The sequence below is a fragment of the Xenopus tropicalis genome, chromosome 2, assembly GCF_000004195.4.
Source record: "Xenopus tropicalis strain Nigerian chromosome 2, UCB_Xtro_10.0, whole genome shotgun sequence".
Classification (NCBI taxonomy): Eukaryota; Metazoa; Chordata; class Amphibia; order Anura; family Pipidae; genus Xenopus; species Xenopus tropicalis.
This window is the reverse complement of record NC_030678.2, coordinates 57,204,246-57,225,192: the sequence shown is the minus strand read 5'-3', so window position 1 is coordinate 57,225,192 and position 20,947 is coordinate 57,204,246. Positions and strand designations below refer to the sequence as shown.

Here is a 20,947-nt window from a genome sequence, read left to right as displayed (position 1 = left end):
GCAGGGCATCCACTGGTTATTGGCTCCACAGCAACTTTATTGGGCCCCTTACACAATTTATGTTACTTATGCAAAAACTCATGTTACTTTCAAAGAAACTTACATAACTTACTTATAAGTAAGTTACGTATGTTTCCACTGATCCACCCCCCCAATTACAGTATTGACATTAGCATTAATTGTTTTTACTATTTTTATGAAAAGTAGTTAATAAAAATAGTAAAAATAATGAATGTGCTAATGTCAATATTGGGTCCCCTAAACTTACACAGTTTACGTAACTTGTGCAAAAACTTAACTTCCATATCATGCAATGACAGCACAGAGCAAGGGCAGGTAGGTGGGAAAGGATTAAACTTAGGGCAAACTCCACTGACCCCCAATAACCTGAATGACAAATTTGCGCATTAATCAATGAAACTTTATATAAATGTGTTATTATAGAGTACCATCAGCTGTTTATATTGCACAGGAGCATGGCCAAAATATTTGTACTGTGAGCTTGTGTTCAGGGGGGCTCCAAAGTTTCTGATGGCGGCCCTGATCATCGCTACTAAGTAGAGTCAATCCAAACCCAAGTGCACCATAACTTAAGGTGGCCAATTTCAGCTGCTGATATCTGACCTTTAGACCGATTTGGCAGCTTATCTGCCTGTGTATGGGCACCACTGACTGGCCTCACCGACCAACATTTGGCCTGAAATCCCAATTGGGCAGGTTTGATTTTTCCGTAGGGTCGCGGACTGCATCAACGAGCTGATGCAGTCCCCGATCTGATGGAAAAATCAAACCTGCCCAATTGGGATTTCAGGCCAAATGTTGGTCGGTGAGGCACTTAAGTCCGCTGTTTTAATTTGATTGTTTGGCAGGTGGACATATCAGGAGAAGATCCACTGACCTGACAACGGATAGAGGAAACTGAAACTGGTGAAAGAAAGTTTTTGGAGTTAAAAAAAAAGTCAGATTCACAAAGCTAGACTTTGAATATGGCGGTTCTGTGCACTTTTGCATTAATATGTCATTTCAGAATGCCACTTTAATGCATTTGGAGTGCCAGTCTTTACCAGACAAATCGGAATTGCGACTTATGACAATGAAAAGTTGCCATAAAACATCAAATTCATGTTATCACCACTTTTATGAATTCCCCCCTTAGACAGTGGGAATGTACTACCAAGTGCCCCACTTTCATTATTTTGCCATAATCTTAAATCTAAATAAATGGTAATGATCTTACACAGCTCACGGATTACCATCAATTACAAACCACACACTTTGGTGCCCACGGAGAAAGGTTGGAGAAGAGAGATATTTTTTTTAATTCTCTCCTCATTATTCCCAAGGCTCTGGATTTAGAATTCTGCTGAAATATACATATTTAATCGACATCGGCATGAAAGGACCACGTCTGCTTCAAAGCCTTCTTTGCTGGGGAGAGAATAGCTTAGTAATCATTCTGTAGTGGAATGGGTTAAAGTGCACATACCCTATTGCCCATGTTAATGAACATTTCAACTCAGTCCCACAGGCAGAACTGTTTTATTTCCAATCACAAATCCCCCTAGAGCGCTGCACGATTCATTTATCCAGTTATGATTTTAACATAAAACAAGATGATGGGGAGGTGTGCGATTTATAACCGTGGTTAGTATAAGAGATGACAGGGGAGCCACAACACTAACCACTGAGCATGCACAGACACATGGAAAACTTTTCATCCTTCTTTTTTTTAATTTACCAGGAAACTGAAAAGCTGTGGGACTAACCATTACATTCCAAGGACGGGGAAAGCTTGCAGCCTTTGGGTCCAGCATGTTTCTGAAATGTATAAAAAGACCTTCAATCAGGTAAAACCAGTGTCACGCGGTGTGTATTTTCCACCAACGTAAATACACCAGTGGGGAAAAAACGATCCTCTGCCCTCCGCCTTTTCCTTACAAATGTGAAAATTAATACTTTTCATATTTTTGTGCCAAAATCTGCACTAGCAGGCAGAAGTGGTTTGTTGCTGTATATAAACCAGAGGAGACTTCAAAGCATATTAAATACGCCATATTTTACAAGCTGGAAGCTGTGCAAAAAATGTTGCAGAAAGTTGTATTTATGCCCCAGTTTTTTTGCAGCAGTATTAACATGTCCACTTTAAGGCTCATTTATTAAACCGATGCAATGTGCAAAATTTGGATGCAAACTGTATTTTTTTAGCCATAATTCCAGCATAACATTCAGCAACAAATTCATAGATACAAATTAGCATGAGCTTTGTTTAATAGCCTGCAACTTGCAGCACAAGTTGAATTTCTGTGTAAATGGCACAGTGTCAGTAATGGTAGTAACATGTAATTCTCTAGGTGCACCGGGAACTCTGTTATCACCTCCTCAAGGCAGGTATTGACTCCATGCCTCATTTGCATCCATGTACCCAGTACTTTGTACAGTGAACAAACATGGTCACAGGTAGTATTCAAGTGCACACAAAATAGCACCCAATTTCAGTAGGTGTTTTTCTGTGGGGCCCATTAACTTCTAGTTAAGCCACTGGGGACTGGCACACATTGGTGCAGTATACCCATCTAATGGACATCCAAAATAACAAAATAATAACACATTTATTGGTAAATGATATATTTCAAAGAACTGATAGATGAGTAACTTTTGACAACAATGTGCTTCTAGAATGGGGCCTTAATCCTAGTAAGCAACTCTGGATGTACAAGTAACAGAATAAATGTAAATTAATAATTTCCAGTGACATACCTATTATTTTTATCCTGCAAAAAATATTTTTTAACGTTTTTTTCTTGTTTGTTTTTTTAAAAAGAGTCTTTGGTTTGGTATGTATAAGTTCTGCTGTGTTTAGTTATCATTTAAATGCTGTTTTACACAAAGCCACAACTGTAGAACCAGGCCAAGGCACTTCCCTCTTCCCCCAAGTGTAATGATGAGCGGCTCAGAGAAAATGTGCTGCTGTGCTGATTGGTGTTACCACTGTGCTCAGCGGGCTGCCCGCACTAATCGCACTCCTTCCCTCCTTCTCTTTTTCATCTTGCCCGTTCTCAGACATGTGACATTGAGAACCGACAGTGTCACTGACAGCCAATAGGCATGTTGCTGGTAAAAAAAAAAGTTACAAACAATGTAGATTCTATGTTCCAGTCAAATGAATAGAAAACATTATATCATGGGCCTTCCATTCTGTACACTATTTAGTGTTTTTAGCTGCCCAGCGGTAGGGAGCTGCCTGATTAGGCTGCAGGTGAGCAGCAAATAAAAGAGCTGTGGGATTACAACAGCAGGGGGTCACTCAGAGCAAAAGGTCTCTCAGAGCAGGGTAGGTAGGCTGTCTGCCTAAGGAGCTCCCAGAGGGGCCGGGGGGTTGCCTGCCACTGCAAGGAACAGAGGGAGTCGTGACCAAGTGTATGAAAGCTGAGAAAAGCCAGAACATTCCAGAGACTGGCAGAGGCTGGTATCCCAGGAGGGGAGAGACAGCAGGGCTGACTGAAAATCCCGAGTGTTCACGAGTGTGAGAGTCATCGTGGATGTGTGAAATTGGGGATGGTGAGCAGGGCTGGTCTTATAAACTGCAGGGTCCAATTAGGACCATTTTGGTTGGGCCTCCTACACAGGGCCCCCACCAAAGGGGCCCGGCCAATTTTCACTTTTAAGAGGGGCCTGGCCGTGCTACAGTATTTCAGCTCAGGACCCCTTTAATCAGCTACGGGCCCTGCCATTGGTGGTCAGCGGGTAATCCAATTGGTTGCACTCCGTGCGTGTGACATCAGTACGCACGGGGTGCACCCTTATAAAATGGCCTGTTTCCTAATGCATGGAGATACAAGTGAAGAGGCATCATCCTGGAAGGAACTCACTGGAGAAGCCACCAGAGGAGCCAAAGCCGCAGGAGGAGCCAGAGAAGCCGCCGGAGGAGAAGGAAGAAGATGAAGAAGCTGTGGAGGAGAAGGAAGAAGACTACAAAGACAGAAAAAGTCCACTGATGAAGTTTAAAGGTAAGCTCCACTGGCCACCAATGTTTTTGGGGGCCCTGGGCTGGCTAGCAATGATTTAGGGGGTCCCTGCCTCGCACCAATGCAACCCTTATCCCCTGACCACCAATGTTTTAGGGGGCCCTGGCTACCAATGTTTTAGGGGGCCCTGGCTACCAATGTTTTAGGGGGTCCTGGCCACTAATGTTTTAGGGGGCCCTGGCTACCAATGTCTGTGTGTCTATTGTACTGATGGGAGGGGCCATTGGGGAAGGGGTCATTGGGGGATAAATATTTTAATAAAATAAAGCGCAGGTTGCCCACTGCCCTTGCACCCAGTTTCAATTTATATTTGCAAAACAGGTTTATAAATGATGGGGAAATTGGAAACTGGGCAGTAGCCCATAGCAACCAAAAAGATGGAATATATTACACATGCATTATTGTAATCGCCAACTTGTGTTTTCATTTTTTAATGACTACAGATAGTGTATTCTTTGATTTCTTAGGGCTGTGGCACACGGGGAGATTAGTCGCCCGAAATGCCATCCTACCTGGCGAAAATGGAAATTGCCGGTGGGATAGCATATGCGGCGCCGCGATTTCCACGATATCGTGGAAATTGTCTTGAGAGGAAACTTCTGCGATGGCATTTCGGGGAGATTAGTCGCATGCGACAAGGGAGATTTGTCACAGGCGACTAATCTTCCTTTGTGCCACAGCCCTTAACATTAAATCCCCAAACATTGCTGGACTACAAATCCCAACATTTTGTAACATATAATCAATGGTCAAAACATGTTGTAGGCTAAGGATATCTGGGGACCAAGAGTTAAGATACTCATGGCAATGGACATAAGGAACAAGCAATGCAGCAGTTTCTACTCATGCATAAATGGAACAAGGAATAAAATGTTCTGTGCTTAATCAATTGAATTTATTAAAAAAAAAAAAGAAAATCTCTTTACAATCATGTGACGTTTCAGCACAAAGCATGGCAAACCCAGCTTGAAAGTGCCAAACGGGGAAAGGGAAATACATTTATACCTTTAATCACTGCGAGATTTTGGAACACAGCATAGCTGTGTTCTGCACAGTAACACTGAACAGAATGGGTGTCAGCTACAATTTCCTGCAGCTCTATCTGTGATGTGGATTGCATTAGGCACCAGAGAGCACTTTCAACCCTCTGCAAATGTGTTTTGTGATATAAAGAACACCTTCCCCCACTTCTTTTCATTTGCTCCTCCACAAACCGCTTGTAGCTTTCAGGTCACCAAACATGTGGGGCTGCTGCTTTCATCAGAGTCTTTATGCAAGGTTTGAAAAATGAAGGTCTGGTTTTGACATGCAATTCTAAGGTGGCAGCCCCATGTTATTATACAGCAGTCGAATCTAGGCCTAGAGGGTTGAAATAACACAAAGGCACCAGTGGACCTCATTCAGAGAGACAGAGACAGCTGTTTATCAAAACACAAGTAAAAGGATCCAGGGGCCACACTCTGATCTCCGAAGATGCTTGTAGTTAATTGTGTCTGAACAGTACTGGAGATGTGAAATGACTAGCAGTTTATGTCCCAGAAACAAAAGAATATCGAAGATTATGGTTTCTTTTATCGGGCCAACGTGGAAACGAAGCAATGGCAGCCATTAGAGAATAGGTATAATTGGTATAAGTCTTCTTAAAACATTAATTAGCTTTAATCTGGGGCCTGACGGCTTTGGCCACCTTTACATCAAAATCATTAAAACACCGCTATAGACTCACACACAAAATGATAAAGGAACGGTTCTGCATCAATATTGTTGCTGGTGAAGCAGAAAATATATTTGTGTAAAAATGTACGTATTAAGGCCCATGGAGGATAAAAATGATGATCAAAGAGCCCTTCCACCATACACACTTAAATGCACAAGTGTGCACCACAGAGAGAGCTTTACCGTACCAGTGAAAAGGAAGCAGCTGGTGGCAGAGAAAGGCATTTTGAAAGTCACAGTTCTCCCTGAGAGCACACAATGATGAAAAAGGCCCTATAGCTTTGAGGCTGTGGGTAGTACTGCCATCTATATTAAATACTGATCACATGGGTGCAACTAGAATGTATAATTAACCTAGTACAATTATTAATTGGAGCTTGTTTTAAGCCATCTCTATAATAGAAGACTATAAGGTGGATCATTTCTAAATGTGTAATACTAGACATTCTACTTTATATCATTTTCGCATCTTCTTTTGATAAGACATTAGTTTAAAAATCATTTACATTTGCCAGTTATGTCCATGCCATTCTCCTTTTTCTTTTAATTATTTAGAGATTAGTGTATAATAAAGTTTTTCTCTTTTTAACAGGAATGGCCTGTTTTTGGATCACCAGAGTGCCCTTCCCTTGTTCTTTCTTGTTTTGATGCTCAACAATTAATCTGTTAATTTCTGTCATGACTTACTGAAACTTGTGTACCCCTGTTGTAAAATATCAGAATATTAGAAGTCAACGTCGAGTCCCACAAACTTTAAAAAAGCACTTGGCCTTGTGCTTTTATGTGGTCATGGAACTACTCAATGACTTATAATATCCTTATATTTTACAATAAGGGGTATTTTACTATATAATTTACATATATATATAATTTACAGGATAGTTATATTTTGTATTTTTATATATAAATAATTTTAGCTTGTGTAAAAAATTTATGAAATATGTATATACTTATATGGTGCTTTTGTGTATACAGGATGACTCCCATTGCAATAAATATACACAGTAACAAAGATTACGTGGCACATGTTAAGAGACACGGGAGGTGCCAGGCCTTTAGAACTTACAGCAGAATTAGGGAGGTTACTTACATGCACAAATAAGTGCTGCTATTCACAATGCTGTCCCATAAGGGCCAAGACAAGTCCGGATACGAAGTTAGTGTCCATGGTTGATGAGAAAAGATACATATGGAGGTGCAAGTACTGATTTGTAGTAATGTGCAGAGGCCAAAATCACAGAGAACATTAGCCAGGCCTGGACTGACATTCTGTGAATTCGGGCAAATGTCAGAGGGGCTGCTGTAAGATGCCATAGAGAGTCACTATTTATTGGGCTGGTATGGGTTGTTTGGGCCTCTGTGTACTTAAAATGCCAGAGCCTATTTTGAACACCAGTTGAGACCAGTGCAGCTACAGAGACGTGGACAAGAGCAGTTTAGCTTCTCTCCACCTGCCTACAAAAGAAGGGAAAGATAAGTAGAGTGAACAGTCTGCATGACTTGCAGCCTAAGGGCTCTGGTACATGGGGAGATTAGTCGCCCACGACAAAACTCCCTTGTTGCGGGCGACTAATCTCCCCGATATGACATCCCACCGGCGAAAATGTAAATCACCGGTGGGATGGCAAACACCAGAGGTAACTTTGGTGATTTCCGCAATTCGTGCCGCCGTGTATGCCACCAATTTACATTTTCGCCCTAAAGGACTTTGAAAGTTGTCAATTTTTAAGTTACTAATTGCAATGACAGGGTAGAAACAATTTCTTTGAGCACATATCAGCACGAAAATGCCAATTAATCCACGCAGGCCGACAGCCAGGCCTGTCAATGGAGTTATGGGGGTGTGCACATAAGAGCAGATCCGCTTTTCTCCACATAAAATTGCCTGCGGAGGAAAGTGGCAAATCCCTTGTCCCCTTGTGCCCTTGTCCTTAGGGAAGAGACAGAGAATGCAATGGAATCTGGAAGACCAGTTAGTAGTATGTTGCGAAAGATATTTTATTAAAAATTGGTTATTATGTGATTACAGTATCCCTTTAGCACCTTTTAGGGGTCATTTACACTACTTAGGGTCCCTATTGCTAAAGTACAAAGGGGCACAAGAGTGCACCCCTTAGTGCACCCTTAGAAAGCACTTGCTTGAAAATTCAGCACAAAGAGAAGAGCACAGTCAGTCCTGTATTCTAGGGGCCAACTGCAGGTCTCTGCATTCTGAAATGAAGTGCAGAGGCCTACAGCAATTTGCAGAATGCAGAACACAGTATGCAAATTGCAAAAATATGGCGGAGTGCTTTCTGCATTGTAAATGACCATCCTATGTCTCTGATCCCTGCGCTGGGATCAGCCCATCAGTTTTCACACTGAAAAATGTGTGTGGCCTGAAGGGCTGATACCATGCCTGTTACACACATTCAGGAAACAAAGGCAGCAGATCAGCTTTTTATGTTGGCATATACACAGCGTAGAGAATTACCCTGTAAAAAATTATTCCTGTTCCCGACAATAAAAAGGTATAATGCCTTGTTCCTTGTGGGGACTATGATTTCCTGTGGGCATTAGGCACCAAAGTGCAGTGTTGCCCAACACTGAACCAATTGACTAATGCTGGTACTGAATCAGTGGACAACAGTGCTCCACCAGGAGTGACACCATTCGCAGGAAACAAAATTTGTGATTTATATCAGTGTTTGTACCAGTGATGTTATAGTAGAAGAAGCAGATGGGGGACACGGATCTTGGGGTCTGCTTTCTCCATTTAGCAGGTAAACCTCCGCTCAATGCCAGCGCCAAGGTAGGAGAGAGGGCGGGGAGTAGGGATTTTGATTTATAGGCCAGTGGGCTGGGAGCAGTGGATGCAGCAGACCTGAGGGATGACGCATCAGGCAAGGGGGCCTGGTAAGTTTTCTACTCTCTGTTGTGCCACTCTGAAGGTTTTTTTTGCAAGGGGGTCCAGTGCAGAGTAGTTACACCACTGGTTTCCACATTGTCTTTAGTTTCAACCCTAGTCAAATTTTAGATGCAAAGCAAACGAAGAATCTAAGCTATGGGTTATTGTAAGGGCATGTGAAGCCTCCTGTTTGGGCTGGGCTGTGAAATGCACCTATTTATATGAAACCAAATTCATACAATCTACTTGTTTTAAAACTGAGTTTTACCTCATTTAAACCAAGCATTTGTGCTCCCACGCTAGAAATGAAAAATGAGCTCTGGGAAAAAAATTGCATGGAAGATAGATTAAATAGTCAAATATTATAGAATCTTAACTTGATTGACAAGATTTGTATTCGCAGCAAACCAGAAAGTCATTGCTGTGCGTTATTGTGAGATGCCTTCAGCACAGGTCAGTGGCTTCTCTAACACTGATATTTTTCTATCCATCCTTTTGTTTAGGTTTTCTTTAATGAAAATGGACACAATAGCAAAAGAATGTTGGCGAAAATAAACTGTCAGATCTCTATATCTGACAGGAATTACTCAGCAGCTATATAATTATATAACACGTACACTTAAGTGACACAGCACAGAGGTAATTACGCACTTAGTAAAACAAATATTGTAGCTGATCTGATATAATGATCTATAACTAATATGGGACAGTTATTGACAGATCAGTGAGTAGCCTACTGCACAGAATGAAATTTGAGCATAAAAAACAGAATTATTCTTTAAAAAAAAGCAGAAATAGGCACTTTTTTAACATGCAAATGTAAGTAAAAATTGATTTTTTTTTTTTATTTATTAAATTCAAGCTTGGAAAGATTTTTTGCTCTGCGTGTGTTTTCTTAGTTTGGCTATTTTTTGAATGATGGTGGGTTTTCCTGCAATTTATGAAAAAGCTATTCCGTTGTATGCAAGGTGTTTTTACTGCGCGATGGGATTTTACCACAGAAAAATTCACCTACTTTCTACTCATTCCTATCATCGTATCATTTATCATATGGTGAGAAATACACTTCTTAAAACCCCAGAAGAATTAATAGAAAGCGGGTGAATTTTTCTGCAGTGAGCTCTAATCTCACATTTTGATAAATCTGCCTCTAAAAGAATTTACTGCCTCTGAGGTAGTGCAAACCATTATAACCTATGGCAAAATGATCCCAAGTTTCAAAATTTACAAAAAAGTTTGTTGAATGTAAATAAATATGCCCCTTATTATTGTACATACCCCTTGCTGTGCACTGTACTGAATAATCCCTGTGCAGTATTGGTGGGCACCTCATAAATAAACCATTGTAAAACAATCTCTCTAGGAATTTATTGGTTACTGATATAGTCACAATTACACTTTTAAGAAAGATAATAAAATGTATTTATTATGGCTAATGCCATAAAGGGGTGATTACCACAAGGATTAATTATAGAATGTTGACCAGTACAGTAAAAATTCCTTGTATTCTGTATGGCATATAATCATGTGTTACCTGCAGCATTCTCTGGTAATTCTAGCTGATCTTTCTTGTTGGTTACTAGTTTGTGGGTTATGGGATGCTACACAGGTCTAATAGTGCTAGACACACTGAGATATAGGTAGCAAGCAGTCCATCTGCAGATTTCTGAATTTGTTTGCAGGTTCAATCCCTGCCTGTCTTATACATTTAAACATTAAATATACCAAATAGAATTGTTTTGCCAACAATTATTATTATTAACATTTATTTATAAAGCGCCAACATATTCCGCAGCGCTGTACAATAAGTGGGTTTCATACATTGGACATACAGAGTAACATATAAAGCAATCAATAACCGATACAAGAGGTGAAGAGAGCCCTGCCCAAAAGAGCTTACAATCTACAAGGAGAAAGGGTTGAGACACAAGGTGTGGTAAACAATACAGACTTCTTTAGCTTTGTTGGGATCAAGTACATGGTACTGTTTTATTACTACAGAGAAAAATGATATAATTTATAAAATGTTAATTATTTGCTTAAAACTGACTTTTGGGCTATTGGTTCAAACACCCCTTAAATGTCTAATTCAGGGCTCTATTTAGCTCATGAAATGAGTATAGTTAAAGGCAAATATTTGTGTATCTAGGAAAGAAAATACATATTCTCCCAAAATCTTACACTTCAAGCTAAACTTTCAGGTTTATCTAGGAAAGCAAATGGTCATCCCCCAATTCTTACTCTAAATTGTCTTGATGCTGAGCCACCCTGCCACTACTCCAACGCCCCACAGGCTTAGCTGGTGTTTCCACAATTTGCAAACCACTGCCTTTGACACTGTTGAAGCAATAGTAGATCAACTTCTGCTCAGAAAATTAGCTCAGCAGACCCTATATGTTAATATGAGAATTCACAATGAGAAAATCTGTTTTGCCTTGTACACATTTTACAATTTGCATATGGGCTGGACTTTGTAGGCCTCTAGTCCTTACTGCAGTCACATGCAGACCCTATTTTTTTATGCCCTTTGTCAGGTAATCAAATGGCTACTTGCACAAGATGGTCACTACTGTTTGTTGTTGGTTCTTTTAAAGAACAGCTAAACATAAAAAGCATTTGCTGCAAATTACTGTACCAAATCCCATAAACAGCAAACCTGTGCTGTTTCACTTAGAGCCACTACCACCCCTAGCTCACATTTAATGTGCAGAGCCAGTAAAGGGATTTGCAGAGAGGTGCAGCAGAGGTGGTTTTAGGGATAAAGTGGTTAAAGGTGGCCATACACGGGCCGACTATAGCTGCCGATATCGGTCCCTTGGACCGATTCGGCAGCTAATTGGCCCGTGTATGGGGAGAGCAGAGCGGCCTGGCCGACCAATATCTGGCCTGAAATTGGCCAGATCTCGATCGGCCAGGTTAGAAAATCTGGTCGGATCGGGGACCGCATCGGCTCGTTGATGCGGTCCCCGATCCGACTGCCCCATTGCCGCCCACATAATCCGATCGTCTGGCCCCAGGGCCAAACGATCGGATTATTATTTTTTTTACCTAAATGGTCCCCGATATCGCCCACCCGTAGGTGGGGATATCGGGGGAAGATCCGCTCGCTTGGCGACAAGCGAGCGGATCTGCTCGTGTATGGCCACCTTAAGTGTTGCAGTGGTATTTTAAATAGATTGTATAGGATAAGTGAGTGAATGGTATGTCAATAAGGAGGAGGTTGCAACACTCTAGGCAGGAGATAAATAATGAATGGATAAGTAAGTTTGTTGTATCCTGAGAGAGGGGCCTATTCTTGCATTGTATATATATATATTTTTTACAAATTTTTGTAAGGATTTGCATATAAGGAATAAAGAAAAGCACAAAATCAAATATGACTGTGAGACTGTGGACCTGTGAACTGGAGGGCAAAAAAATTGTTCTTAACAGTAACAGACAATGTTGGGGTAGGGCTTGTGTGTGTGTGTATGGGGAAATACAATCAGTTATCCAAGAGGATATAGCAGAAAAGGCAGTTGGATACTTGATATACTATCAGGGAGTTATCGGCATTAAGATGGTACTGGAATTTCACATTTCTGATGAGCTCACCAAGAAATGCAGTGTATGAAGGGTAGTGTAAATGTGGCCATTGGTCGCACCCACCCTCCACTGACGTTCAGGGCTGAATCAGATATGGAGGTAGAAACAATAGAAACTCTACCTCTACCTGGCGATTCTGTGCGCCCGATCAAAATCTTTTAACCTGGCCGTTCAACGAGTTGATCTCTTCGATCACTTTGGCGTCAAGCCCAGCCCATTAAAAGAATGCCAATGGGTGTGAATTGCGCTTGGTTATATTCCTTGCTCGTGACTTCTCGCTTGTATTGTTTACGTGGATTACAACTTGGATAAAGACTTGGCCTAGATTTTTGGATATTCTCTGCCTGAACGCTGCCTGCCTCTTGACCCTTGCCTGTCTGACTTTGCATGAATTCTGCCTGTCTTGACCTTCAACTCGTCTTTGACCTTGCTTGAACTCAGCCAGTCCTGTCTCCTGGAATTGTTCCTTTTTCTGACTTTTCCTGACAAATAGTGGTTCAAGGGCATCCTTAAGGGGGTTAGAACAGTATGTTCAGATGCTAAAGACTGCTATACAATATATACCAATGGAGAGATGTCACAGAAGAGCTGATAATCCCTTCTGTCAAAAAAAGCAAATAGGTACAGACATATTAGTAAGGAAAAAATGTCCTTTAGTTTTAGCAGACAGAACGTTAATGGAGACTTTGAATATTGCAGTTTCAGTTGAACGTAAAATCCATATTGAAGTATGTGAAGTAGAGCGTTAGTAGAGAGAAAGTGGGTTATGGGGTTATAAGGTTAAGTGGTTGTAAACATCATGTTCGGAAAGTTTAGGAGCATAGGGAAGATGAGAGATAGGACAGTAGCTGGAAAAATATAGAGGACTAGAGCCATGATTCAGTTGGACCTAACAGGTTGAGAGAGTGGGACAGGAATAGTGGGAAATTTGTATTAGGTTAGGTGAGCAAGTCTGGCAAAAGGGAGTGCTGGGAATCTAAGTTTATTTTTAGGGAGGGAAGAAAAGTGGTTAGGCCCTTGGTTTAGTAATAAATACAGTGAGCTGGATGAGCAGCAGGAAAAGATATAGAAATGTCAGCTGGAGGTGTAGTTCTTCCTGTACTGTCAGTCTTGTGGTACGGTACTGCTCGGGCATTGTGTCCATGCGATATATGGTGTTTGTACAGTGGGTAAATGTTATGTATGATGTTGAGTCATGTTGAAGGATTACTAATAAGTAAGTTATCAGGTAACAATAACAGAGTGATAAAATGATGTAATGGTATGCAGATATTATAGTTATTACAGACATGTTAAGGCGATGGTGAAAATCTTACAGGCAGGCACAAACGGCTGCAAAGTTCAGTCTTTTTCTTTTTTTGCAATGGAGAAGAAAATAGTTTTTCTTAAGCCAACAGCATGAACTTCAGTAATTCAAATTTACAGAAGTGGCGGTAGAGGTCTATCCAATGTCTACACCTAGTTCACGCAGTCCCTTTTCTTAAATTTATAGCTTCTGCTTTTTATATGGCACTAAGCTTCTTAATGAGTCTCCCAGCACAACCACACCTGGCACCATCCAAAGGAGAAGAGCCAGTGAGCCACGTGCTCTCACCTCTTAGATAAATTGTGGACATGAGCTACACCTCTTCCCCAAGGGTATAGGTTTCAGCTACCAAAACTTCATAAACTAGTAGGAGATTAACACATTTGGGATCCCCTACATTATAATATTAGTATACATCCACTCAAAACATTTAATTGTTGCTCTCATGCCAGAATTAGACTATTAAAAATATATTTTGATTAGATCAAAAGAAAAGCATTTTATCTGAGGAGACAATTTTCTCATTTCTATGGAAGCAAAGCGTATTCCATACAAATGGAAATTCTACGACCTGGGCTTTTTTTCTCAGAATTTTTTCTGCTATGGTTACACTGAAAATCACAACTATTAGTTACATCACATGGATTTATGTAAGTCTTGGCTTCATTTGAAAATAAGAAGAACCCTAAACAACTTGTAAATAAAAGTAGTAGGGGTGGAGAGTCAGAAGGCACCAAAAGGATTGGTCAACCTTTCAAACCATTAACATTGTATTAAAAGTGATCAGTACACCCATGACGCTTGTATACATTTTTAAATGCTCATTTATCGATATTTAGTTGTAATATTATTGTAATCTGCCATGTTGTTTGTTCAAAATCAACATTTATGGCCGGCAAGGTTTACTCATCACAAAAAAGGGGAAATATTTAACATTTTTAAAATCCATCACTTATTTAGTGAGTGGGAGGATTGAAAAAAAGGCATATTGTTTTTTCTCCTTTAACCCTTTACTAAGCCTAGGTGAAAATACAGTTGCCCTTGCTAGTGTTCATTGCTGTTTACTTCCACCTTTGTAGAGAGTTTGTTCTTGATCTAGACTGCGTAATCACAAAAAAAGATAATATTACATACAAATTGCTAATGAACAAACATTTTGTAACATTTACAGATATTTCCACATGAAGATATGGGAAACTGCACCAGCAGATGTGGAGACAGCTCTTATCTCATCCTACCACCATTGTTGTTTACAGACTCCTGACAAGGAAGTGAATATTAGGCAACTTGATGTAAAACAGCAAGTCATTCTGTTTAGTTTTGCCAAATGCTTTTCACTTGGAAAAGGCTGGGATTATTATCAACTTACAGTAGGTATACAACATAGCTTGGTTATACCTTGAAAAGGTTAGATTATACTCCAGTCTCCAGTCCAAGTTCATGGTCATGGTTCTTGGCTTTAATGAGAAACGGTACACAAGGTTTTCTCACTGTGGCTTTCACTTTCACTGTAGCTTTAGTTGGGCAAGGCTAAGCAGCAGAACTCTATAAATAATGAACATTTTGTTTACATAAAATGCACAGATTGCACTCTTCTAGGTGGGCCCAAACCAGTGCACGTTGACCCCCAAACCAGTCCATAGTGACCCCATGCTAAACATGGACCAATTGAAGAGCTTTTCTTTTTTATCTTTTAACGTTTATACATTAAAGGTCAGAGTCTATTACATTTTATTGAAGGTAAGTTCAGCTCCATCCATGATGTGTGCTTCACACTGCTAAGTGTGCCCAACACATATATATACCTGGCCATGCAGTAAAAAAATCCGCTTGTTTGGCAAGGTCGTCAAACAAGCGGATCTTTCCCCAATATACCCACCTTGAAGTGGGCGATATCCAATGGGATACAGGCCGTCAAGACAAGGACAGCATCAGTGTGCCAATGCGCTCCTCCTGATTTTCAGCCAGATATCAGTCAGATATGGCAGCTTTTATCTGCATGTGTATGGCCACCTATACTTCAATTTAAAGTCATTTTAAAAATGTTTTTTAGGGTGTAGCAACTGGGCTTTGTTTGAAATGCACCCACATTATTGTTGCTCACTTCTTTTTATGTAGCTGAAATAAATCACAAAACAGTTAATTTTACTCTGTGCTTGAAGTAATTAAAGGGATACTGTCATGATTTTTATGTTGTACTTTTCAATGCTAAATTACACTGTTTACATATTAAATAATTTAATAATTTGAACCAACAAATGTATTTTTTTAGTTGTAATATTGGTATGTAGGCAGCCATCTCAGTGCATTGTGCCTGAGTCTGAGCTTTCAGAAGGAGCCAGCGCTACACATTAAAACTGCTTTCAGATAACCTATTGTTTCTCCTACTCCCATGTAACTGGGCCGGCCTTGGACTTTCTATTGAGTGCTATTCTGATATCTACTAGGAGCTGCTATCTTGCTATCTTCCCATTGTTCTGATGATCGGCTGCTGGGGGGGGGCGATATCATTCCAACTTGCAGCACAGCAGTAAAGTGTGACTGAAGTTTATCAGAGCACAGGTCACATGGCTGTGGCACCCTGGGAAATAAAGAATATGGCTAGACCTATGTGAAATTTAAAAATTAAATATAAAAAAATCTGTGTTTTCGTAAAACAGATCTTGATGCAGAGAAGCTCTATTAACTGATGTGTTTTGAAAAAAAAACATGTCTTCCCATGGCAGTATTTATTTAAGCCTATGGACAGAATTCTTTCCCTTGAAGTCACATCAGTAACAGTATTACAAAAAAAAGTATTACAAAAAAAAAAATAATAAAGGTAGCACTCCATACAATGTGTATAGCTGTGTAGCTGAATCTGTATATTCAATGTATACACCCATTTATTGAAAAGCCATATAGCCATTTATTGAGAAAATATGTCTTAAAGGGGTTGTTCACATTTTGAGTGTCTGAGACAATGTGCAATTGGTCTTCATTTTTTATTATTCGTAGTTTTTTGATTATTTAGCTTTTCAGCAGCTTTTAAGTTTGGAATTTCAGCATCTGGTTGCTAGGGTCCATATTACCCTAGCAACCAGGCAGTGGTTTAAATGATAGACTAGACAATTATCAGACAAGCACCTGAATACAAAGAAAAGCGATACAAAATGACAATAACAAAACCATTGTATCCTCACAGAGCAATAGTTTCTTTGGCTGTGACCCCCATTTGGAAGCTTGAAAAGTGTCAGAAGAAGAAGGTGAACAATCCAAAAACTATAAAAGTAAATAATGAAGACCAAATGAAAAGTTGCTAAGCATTGGCCATTCTATAACTTACTAAACGTTAACTTGAAGGTGAACAACCCCTTTAATAACAACCTAATAACAACAACTTACACTGCTAACATTATGGTTTAACCCCTTTTCTGCTTGAGAAGTTGAGGGTTTTTAGATAATTAAGAAAAGCTGCTATAGTGGTAGCTTCTGCTCCAGGAGCATTTTTGGTATGGGGCTAGATGAGAACTTGCTTTAGGCAGCACTTTACCAAGGCCAGCATATAGCTGCCCATGGTAACTTTAACATCTGAATTTCCATTTTTTAAATAGAAATTAGTCTCTTTAATTGTAGCAAGAAGTTGAACTCTGTACACATGCAATCTTTCCCCCCTTGCCCGACTGCAGGAGAGATAAGCGTGGGGGGAGGTGGCATTGGATATGCTGCCTGTGGCAGCCTGGAGATCGGAAGCTCCCCCGTTTAGCTCACAGTAGTTTTAAACTAGAATTCAAGATGCTTTATGGTTAGAAAAAAATGTATATAATGGCAGCATTTGTTATAAGCTATTATTATTCTGGTCCAGTGCTCTTATGCTGTCCCATTAAACAGCTTCATATTTATTTTAGTGAGGAGGAAACAGTGCATCTTTCCCTTTTCTGTTTCCTAGTTTTTCTCCCTCTCATTTTCTCTCCCCTCTGTTTTCCATTTGATTGACTTTCTGGTTACAAGGCAGATATTTACTTGTCAGTTCAAGGGCAGGACAGAATCTGAACAAGCCAAGTCTTGTATAACGGAAATCTTTCATTCACCAAGATCCGCGACACTGCAGAAAACAGCCCTAAAGAACATCTGTCCTCCCTAAAGCTGTCTTTATCTGCAGCCTGCAATTCTCCACTCACATCAATGTCTTGCTCCCTTCTGCATCCTTATTATTGCAAGAGTCACACTGTTAAGTAACAGCAAGATATATATTAAGGTACAATCTGCCACATAAAATAACTTTAAAAAGTAATATATGTTGTTATTGCCAAAAAAGGGGCAATGCAAATATAACAAACAAACAAAAAATATTTTGCAACTGCTGTCCTTAAAAGTTTAAAATAGGCACAAAATATTTGCAAACTTTTGTCATATATTAGTTTGCATCGCATATTTTTATATTTATCAAGTTATCAAGTATGTGCAATTCTGTTGTACCTGCTAGTTACAGGGCCATCAAATTATAGCCACAGAAGGCAGCCACATAGGGAGCTGTGCTGATTGGGCTTCACCAAATGCTCGCAGGGATGGGCGTAGACAAAATGGGTTCGGTAGTGACCCATCCTTATATTGCTTTGTTCATATTTTTGTCCCCAGGGGGTTAGGTTACTACATGGGAACTGCATAGAGGTGGGTCCCTACAGAGAGGAAGAGCGAGAGATGACAGCTAAAGTAGGACAGCTAGTGTTTGCAGAAATCTATGCTTTGCCAAAGAAATTACTAGTTAGGTGGCAATTATTTCCCTACAGCAGATGCTTGCATAGATTCCCATGAACACTAATTTGCTCTACTGTGAGGTTGCCAGCAGCATCATTTTGTGGAAGAGTAATATGCACCTTGTAGTAGCTTTTATAAATGTTACTTTGTCTATATCAGAAGTTATGTCTAACAAATGTCTTTGAGGAGGACAATCTGGCTACCTTAATTATAACTGCAGAGAAGACTTCTCTCAAAGATGCCTTGCTGGTTGCTTCACCTCTTAGAGAATGGCCCTTCAGGTGACAGTAGTTATCAGTGTTAGAATAGTTTATTGTGCAAAAGTTTATTGTGGCTGGTCTGTAGGGTTGTTTGCATTAGATGAATAATTGGGTGATATCCCATCTTAACTGGTCTTTATAACAAGAGAAATGAATTATCCTCCTGATACTCCCTTCAACTGGGAAATTATGTAACAAAAGGCATAGCACATTACTGGCCTACTGATTCAATCCATTGAGAAATAGGTTGGTCACCAACAGGGACAGGCCAAGCCAACCAGGCACCCTAGGCAACCCTGTTAGCCACCGGTCGCTCACCTCGCCCCTGCACCTGCAATGACCCATTGAATTGCTAATGACAAGCGGTGTGGGCAATGACAAAGGAGGAGGTCTAGGGGTAGGCAGGAAAGGCTCCTGCCTGGCACCACCTAATTGTTGCGCCCTAGGCAGCTGCCTCTTCTGCCTACCCCTAGTTCCAGCCCTGATCACCAAGGCCATTTTTATAAATAGACATCCGAGGGCTTGGGCCTTGGGCAGCAGCTTTAAAGGAACAGTAACACTAAAAAATAAAAATGTTTTAAAATAATTAAAATATAATGTACTATTGCCCTGCACTGGTAAAAGTTGCGTGTTTGCTTCAGAAACACTACTATAGTTAATAGAAATAGCTGCTGTGTAGCCATGGGGTCAGCCATTTAAATTGAAAAAAGGAGAAAAGGCACAGGTTACATAAGAAGATACCAGATAAACTGTGTAGAATACAATGGGAATCTGCTACTTATCTGTTATCTGCTTAGTAACCTGTGCCTTTTCTCCTTTTTTCAATTTAAATGGCTGCCCCCGGGGCTACACAGCAGGGTATTTATATAAACTATAGTAGTGTTTATGAAGAAAACACACAACTTTTACCAGTGCAGAGAAATAGTACATAATATATTAATTATTTTTATACACTTTCATTTTTTGGTGTTACTGTTCCTTTAAGTGGGTGGTCCATGGGCGTCTATATAATCAATATTTAAAAAAAAAAGTAACCCTTCCCAGCCATGACCAGATATACAGTACCTAGCCAAATCCAGCCGCAGAGCTGGGGGGGTAAGGGTTCTGTCGGAGACACCTGGTATGTATGATGTTACTTCCAGTGGAAGTAAGTGACGTCAGTTCCACAGCCTAGGGGCACCTTTTAGCCCAGTGCCTAGGGTGGCAATAAACCTACATACAGCACTATTTATTACTTGAAAACTCATGGACAAGATTCAATTTGAGATGCAATGCAATCCAGAAAAACATTTTTTCATGATTTATCATGTGAAAACACTATTTAAGTCTTCATGTAATAAACTATGAGATAACTTTTTGTCACTGAACTGAATTTGGCCCCATGTGTCTGCTGTAGTAAAGCAGTTAAAGAGCATAAAAGGTCTGGCTGGAGGTCTATTTTCACTTATGTGCAATACAGTCATACACACTGTATATGATCCAGGCATCAGTAAGAGGATTATCCATGATAGGACCAACTAAATTATTTTACAAGAAGAAATAAATTTATGTTGTCGAATTCAGGAAGTTTTGCATACTGCACCCAGAATCAATTGCCTTTTGAGCAGGTGTAAGAAAACAATGAACTATATGAGATAAACAGAGGAGTAGAGAACATGTGAAGTAATGCTATTTACTGTGCTGTGTGGGTATGAAAAGATAATAAGAGGCCCTTAGCTGTGTGACATAGGAATAGGGACCAGATAACAGTTGATAGAAAGTTCAATTCTACCTAAAGGGCACTTATCAATTGTTTAGTGTGCATTCCAGAAGAGGGAAACAATACTATTTTGTGCAAAAAATGCTGATAGTGAGCGCTATGCCACCCGCTCTGAGAGGGAGTTTCAGCTGTGGGTGGCCATGTTGGGAGACAGAACATACAAATAAGGCTTTGTGTCCCAGATTGCTTATTACGCGTATGTGTGTGACATCACATGCATGTGCATAATGGGCGAGCCAGGATCTTAACTCATTATATTCATATAAAATATAAAGAAAGGGTACTACACACACAGGAGCTTAATGCAAAGAAAAAAGTATTTATTGAAAAAAATCCAACATTTCCAGCACGGTCTGTGCTCTTCCTCCGGGACAAACCATTATTGTGTTCATATGTATGATGAAACATGGTGACCCGAACTGGGAGCCACAGTTTTGTCAGCATGTGTTTAGTAAGATGGTTTTCTTTGTCCTACTGTTAAGGGGCATTATAACCCTTTTTTTTAATTAGTTAAATAAATAGGCCTTGCACTGAACATACATTTTGCCTTTTGTTTGTTTCTGAAACTGAAAGTAAAGTCACATTCTTTTTCCTGTGAGCAAAGTCAAAGGAAATCACCAGTTTCTAAACAGAACCCAATCAGTCTTTGCCTGATCACACTCTCTTCCTGCA

The 20,947-nt window shown here is 40.1% G+C and overlaps 1 long non-coding RNA gene across 1 annotated transcript; it reads left to right on the top strand.

Moving 5' to 3' along the window:
• Positions 1-1,739: 1,739 nt before the first annotated feature.
• LOC116408682 lies at positions 1,740-15,667 on the top strand. Its single transcript, XR_004221148.1, has 2 exons — positions 1,740-1,847; positions 14,691-15,667. It is a non-coding gene; the product is annotated as an uncharacterized LOC116408682 (long non-coding RNA).
• Positions 15,668-20,947: the final 5,280 nt, after the last annotated feature.